This window comes from Neltuma alba, unplaced genomic scaffold, assembly GCF_004799145.2.
Source record: "Neltuma alba isolate B1F8T4 unplaced genomic scaffold, ASM479914v2 tig00012184_pilon, whole genome shotgun sequence".
Lineage (NCBI taxonomy): Eukaryota > Viridiplantae > Streptophyta > Magnoliopsida > Fabales > Fabaceae > Neltuma > Neltuma alba.
This window is the reverse complement of record NW_021636726.1, coordinates 176,281-182,411: the sequence shown is the minus strand read 5'-3', so window position 1 is coordinate 182,411 and position 6,131 is coordinate 176,281. Positions and strand designations below refer to the sequence as shown.

The 6,131-nt window shown below is 36.6% G+C and overlaps 1 pseudogene; it reads left to right on the top strand.

Annotated features, from left to right (window-relative positions):
• Positions 1–717: 717 nt before the first annotated feature.
• On the top strand, positions 718–1,132 carry LOC114724282 (uncharacterized; annotated as a pseudogene).
• Positions 1,133–6,131: the final 4,999 nt, after the last annotated feature.

The window sequence follows — 6,131 nt, the reverse complement described above, 5'->3', positions numbered from 1 at the left end:
GGGCAATATTAAGGAGCCTATCATATTACCCCATTCGAACTCAAAACTGATATATCGTTGCTTGTTGTCTATTGCATAATCTCATTATGCGAGATAATATGGATGATTCCATTGTGGCTGAATTTGATTCAATAGATCAACCAAATCTCCAAGAGGATAATAATCCAATATTAACCATGGAACCATCAAACGCTAGGAGTACTTTCCGGGAGAATATGGCCAACGAAATGTTTAACGCTTTTAGGGCTCGTAGGAATAATAGATAATGTTTGTAAAGTATTATTTGAGTTAGACCTATATTTTTCATATTTGAATGTTTTTGTTTAACTATATTAGCTATTAAGGTGGGCTTGTATTAGTATATCTTTAACACTTGTGTGACTTGTATTTTATAATTTATTATCTTTTACAACTCTAAATCATATACGATTCTTATTGCTTTCTCTTTACTTTCTTATGTATAGAATGAAAATCCAAAAAGATAATAGTAAGGGAAGTATGCACGTCTAGACCACCCAGGAAGATAACATGCTAGTTAAATGCCTAGTCCAACTAAAACCAATGGAAAATTTGTCGCAGATACTGCGTTCAGTGTAGGGTATTTGAAAAGGCTAGAGGATATGCTAGAGGTAAAGCTTCCAGGTTATGGTTTGGAAGCTAGCCCTCATATTATGTCCAGGTTGAGAACATTCAAGAAGCAATGGTAGATTGTTCATGATATGGTGCATAATAAAAATACTTCTAGCTTTGGATGGGATCCTATCAAAAAGTGTGTTACAGTTGAAGATCATGTATGGGATGAATATGTGAAGGTAATGGAGTGTTATATCTTATCATCAATAGATGCTAATAATGATATTTAAATTATATCATTGTATTTATTTTTCATTTTTCACGTTAAGAAAGAAGCTGGAAATTTTAGGAATAGATGCTTATCCAACCTTGAAGAGCTATCATATGTTTGGGCTAAGGATCATGCAGCTGGAACAGGAGCAAAGATGCCTATATCTCTTGGTGAAGATGATGAAGAAGATTCTAGAATTGAAGCTGAAGTCAATACTGAATAAGTACACAACACAGATACAAATTCTATTGCATTTGAGCAACAACCTTCATAGCCAACTGATGACCATTTATCTGCAAATTGAAAATGAAGGAGTAGCCGTAACACTATAGAGGTGCTCGCTGACGCATTGAAGGAATCTTCTTCCAATATGGACAACACAATGATGAAGTTTGCTGACAATTTAATTGCAGAGATGTGGAAGGATTCCAGAAGATTTGGTCCTGTTGATATGGGTAGGGTAGAGGAAATATACAGGCAACTTATGAGAATACTGTAATATCCCACGTCATTTAAGTTATTGAACCGGAAGAGGTTGAGCTAGGCGAGAATCTCACATTTAAAGTTGAACAAAAAAGAATCCTAGATGTGAAAGACAAACAACTAAGGAACAAGACCATTCACCTACTAAGATCTTCCAAAAAGGCATGACCCCGGGTAGTGCGACTTGGGAAACCGAGCAGAGAATGTGTCACGATTTCCCTCACCTATTCAAATAAGGCGTGAGCTTATTTCTCCGCCATTATAAATTTTGAGGACAAAATTCCTATTAGAAGGGCAGAATTGTAACATCCCTTTTTTTTATTTGTTTGGGAACTTAGTACTGGTAGTGCTATATATAAAAATTATTATAAAATAAAAGAGAAGGGAAACAATATATTTAGATGCAAAGATTAAATAGAAAATAAGAGTATGAAATAATTAAAGAGAGCTATGTATAAATATTTAAAGATAAATAAAAGGGGGATAAAATATTTAAATATATATATTTAGGAAAGAATGGTTTAAATTTTAAATTTACCATATCTGATAGGATTTTGATAATAATAAGAATAATAAGTTAAGATCAGATAAGGGGATGGAGTTTAAATTTTATAAATTCTACAAATACCAAAGAACCTAGTTGCTATCTCATTTGTGGCTGCCATAACGCAAACTTGATCGCTCTGTAGGTACCTTCTCCTTTGTCCTTCCTTTTCTTTTGTATTCCTTCTCTTATGTACTCCATCCTTTTGAGCCAAACCATCAGTCCTCTTGTCTCTTGTTCTTTTCCTTCTTTTTTTCTCACAGCAATCTTGACCGACTTTCCTTGTCCTTTTTGCAATCAACAAACCACTGGCGTGATCTTCTTTCAAAGGTATATAAACATATATATTATTTTCTTTCTCACACACTCCTTATATATATATGCGCGTCTACCCACCGCTCCCCCTCTTCCTCTCCACAATTTTCCATCTTTAATATATATTTGGATATGTCTTGATCACCATGTACCCATCCTATCATCAAATTTTACCCATGTATATATGTGAATAATTTAGTTGCACATGAATGAAATAAAATATGCATGACGTGAGCGATGATCAAAAGGCTTGAGGTTAGTAGAGTTTTGGGCCTTGTATCTAGTTACATATGTATATGAATGTTTAGGATAATTTAGTTACCTTGCCATATTACATTTTTCAAACTCACAATGTGAACAAATAAAATAAAATACATAACTGATGGTTTTGGATTAGAGATAACTTACTCCTTTTCAGCTGGTCATCGTTTCTTTCCTCAATACATATGTGTACATATATACAACATCAATCTAGTTTATAAACTAAAATTTGGAGGTTTGGAAATTTCTAAAAAGAATTCAAGACCTTCATATAATTTACTATTATAGTGAAATAATTAAATTATAAAGGAATATGAATTTAAAAGAAGATTTATGTTTCCAGGGGATAAGTTATAAGACACTAGGATAACTTTGGAGAAACTTTAGTATAGGTTTAGGATAGACTTTTACTAGTTCTGAGCTATATATATAAATATATATTAATATTATCATATATATGTGATTCTTGTAGCCTCTCACGGAGAGCCTTGGTTGTTGAAATTTCTGTTTAACTGCTTGTGGCTAAAGGATAACTGATAACGTAGATTCCTACTTACTTTGCTTGCTAGTGACTCCTATGAGTCCTTTAATAAATATGGAATCTTTAGAGACATGTTATTTATCGCTTCGAGAAAAGATTTGCTAGGAATCATGGAAAATTCTTCTAGATCCAAAAGCTAGCCTTGTTGGATGATTTCTGCAAATGACCCATATTTGAGTCTTACTGTTTTATAATTAGTTTTATTGTTTGTTGTTGATACATGCTAGATGCTGTGTAGTAATGCTACATATTGTGATTCGTGAGATTTAATCCTGTGAACTACTATACTATATGCCATTGCTTGATATTTTATGATTATGAAATATAACTGTGGAAAATAAATATGGTGGAGGATTGATGGGAAATTGTGTGACATTGTGACCACGTGGTAGGTTGCCATATGGTGCTCTATGGTTGGCCCATATTACCAGGACAGTAACCCTTGGCTTGTGACACTCCAGAGATATCCCAGGGCAGTAACCCTTTCTAGAGAAACCCATGGCCCTTGCGTGCTCTGCCAACTTTGGCTAGTCTGCATCACACTTGTGGGAAGCTTGCGAAAGTCGGTTATGACATGGGTAGCAATTAGCCTATGGGTTCAATCAGCAGTTATAAGGAGGCTATAAGGTGGAACTAGAAATTTAATATATTGTGATAATGTGACAATTAGGATGCATTTTATTTAGTTTGAATATTGTGACATAATGTGATCTTAAATGATATGTTTGTTTGTGTGCTATTCATATGCTATTGGTAACTATTGATTTTGAACTGTTAGTCTTACTTGGCATCTCGTAAGAGTACTGGTAGGTAAGGTGGTAGGACTTATGTTACTGAGACAGTGGTCTCATTCCGTTACTTCATCAATTTTAGGCGAGTGCAGCAGGGGAGACGCAATGGCTAAGGCATTGTGAGCGTGAGGTCACTTACACTAGTGATTGTGCTTCGATTCTAGAATTTATGTTTGGTTTACGTTTAATTGCCACCTAGGAACCATGATGTTCTCTTAGACTATTAGTGGCATATTTTGGACTTGTTATTACTATTAGATTGTTTTGCTTCTTTAACTATGGATATTTTTATTGATTGCCCTAAGGGCTTTAGACCCACAGCTGAACATTGCAGCAATTGCATCTGAATAAGTGGGTCATTTAGTGATGCTTTTCTTGTGATTTATTTTATATAATGTCTATGTTAACCGGGTATGTATGGGATTTAAATAACCATGTTAGGGGTTGAGCCTTTTTTTTTCCTAACATGGTTAAGGTGAAGAAGTAAGTATGATATTTTTTTTATAACCATGATATGTGCTTAGGTATGGTATTTCTTTTTATATATCATGGTTATTCAGCGAACTAAAAAGAAAGTTAGGATTTTTCTTTTATGTACCTTAGTAAACATACGCATGTGCTACTTGTATATTTAAGTATGGCATAGTTTTATGTGGGATATTACAATTTGGTATCAGAGCCAAGTTCTGTGACCCGCTTTAACTATGTTGAATATTGCATCACATACATTTTTAGGAGGGTGGTAATTAAACATGAATTAAGCATAACTTCCCTGCTGACTCCTCTTAGTTTTATTTGTGTTTTGTGTCTTTTCTGATGACTGTTAGGTTCTATCCTCAGGAAGGAAGGATGGTTAAAACAAGAAGAAACGAATCTGCCAACAACAATCCTGAGCAATCCCAGGAACAACCTAACTCAAGGGAAAGGAACGCGTTCCTAGGTTAAATTCAAAGCTTTAGTAGAAGAGACAGTGGCTAAAAGTTTGAAGAAATTCCAGGAGGACCTACTAGCTAAACAGAATCGTGAGATCCCTAGTGAAGGAATTCCAAGTGCCCATAACGAGGAGCATCAAAGTGAGGGCCACTCCCAGTCAAGGAAGCACACTGAACCACACCATGAATAGTATGAAGACATAGTGCAACCGCCTACCCAAGAGAATAATTCCATCGAGAAAGTCTGGAAGAGCTTTCATCGCCATAGTCCTCCCACCTTCAACGGGGATATGGATCCAGTCAGGGCTGAAAATTAGGTTGAACGGATTGAGTCTATTTTTGAGGTCATTTCTTGTAGTCCTCAATTAATGGCTAATGCAGCATCCATGCAACTAACTGAGAGGGCTAAGTCATAGTGGAGAAGTGTAAAGCCACGAGATGGCCGCCAAATGGCTTGGGATGAATTCAAGCAATGGTTCTAAGACTATTACTTTCCACCAATACTGAGATAGGATAAAGAAAATGAATTCTATGGTTTGCAACAGGGTAGCATGCATGAAGATAATTATATCACCAAGTTTATTGACCTATCAAAATATTTGTCCCACTTACAGGGGAGTAATCGAGAGGAGTAGATGGTGAGACAGCTTAGGGACAGGGCTAAACCAACTCTAAGACAGTCACTGGCCCTGACCCTGATTACCACTTTTCAGCGAATGTGTACTGACCTTCGAGTGATAGCCAGGAGGACCAGGGATGTAGAAAAGGCTCGACACAAGGAAGCACAGGCATATCATGCCACCCACCCTGGACCTACCAGTGGGATACAAAAGAAAAACTTTCGAGGGCCACACATGAATGCCTTCAGGAGAATAGGTGGAAACAGGAGCCAGAGTCAGAGGAACCCCGGGCAGTGGGGGTCTTTCCAAAGACAACAAGGATCAATGAACCAAGGCGACAAGAATTAGAACTTCCGTTGAGAATCTGTGACGTCAGCACCCATTGTGAGCAAACCATGTCCTCGGTGCAACAAGTATCATATAGGTGAATGTTGGAAGTGTTTCATTTGTCAAAAAGTGGGGCATCTCTCTAGATAGTGCCCTGAAGGACAGAATCCACCAAACAACAAATCCATCATGTACGTGTGTTGGCTATAACTCAAGAGGAGGCTGGAGCATCTCCTAATGTCATTTGAGGTATGATTATTCTCTAAGGTCATGATATTGATGCCTTGTTTGATTCTGGTACCACTCATTCGTTTGTGTCTTTGGATTGCATGAATAAATTGAATTTTTCTGTGAGCCCTTTGCCTTATGATGTGTGAGTATCTACTCCGACTGGAGCGACAGTTAGGACAGGTCAAGCTTGCTTGAATCTACCTCTTAGGTTCTAGGATAAGGATACTACAGTTGATTTAGTC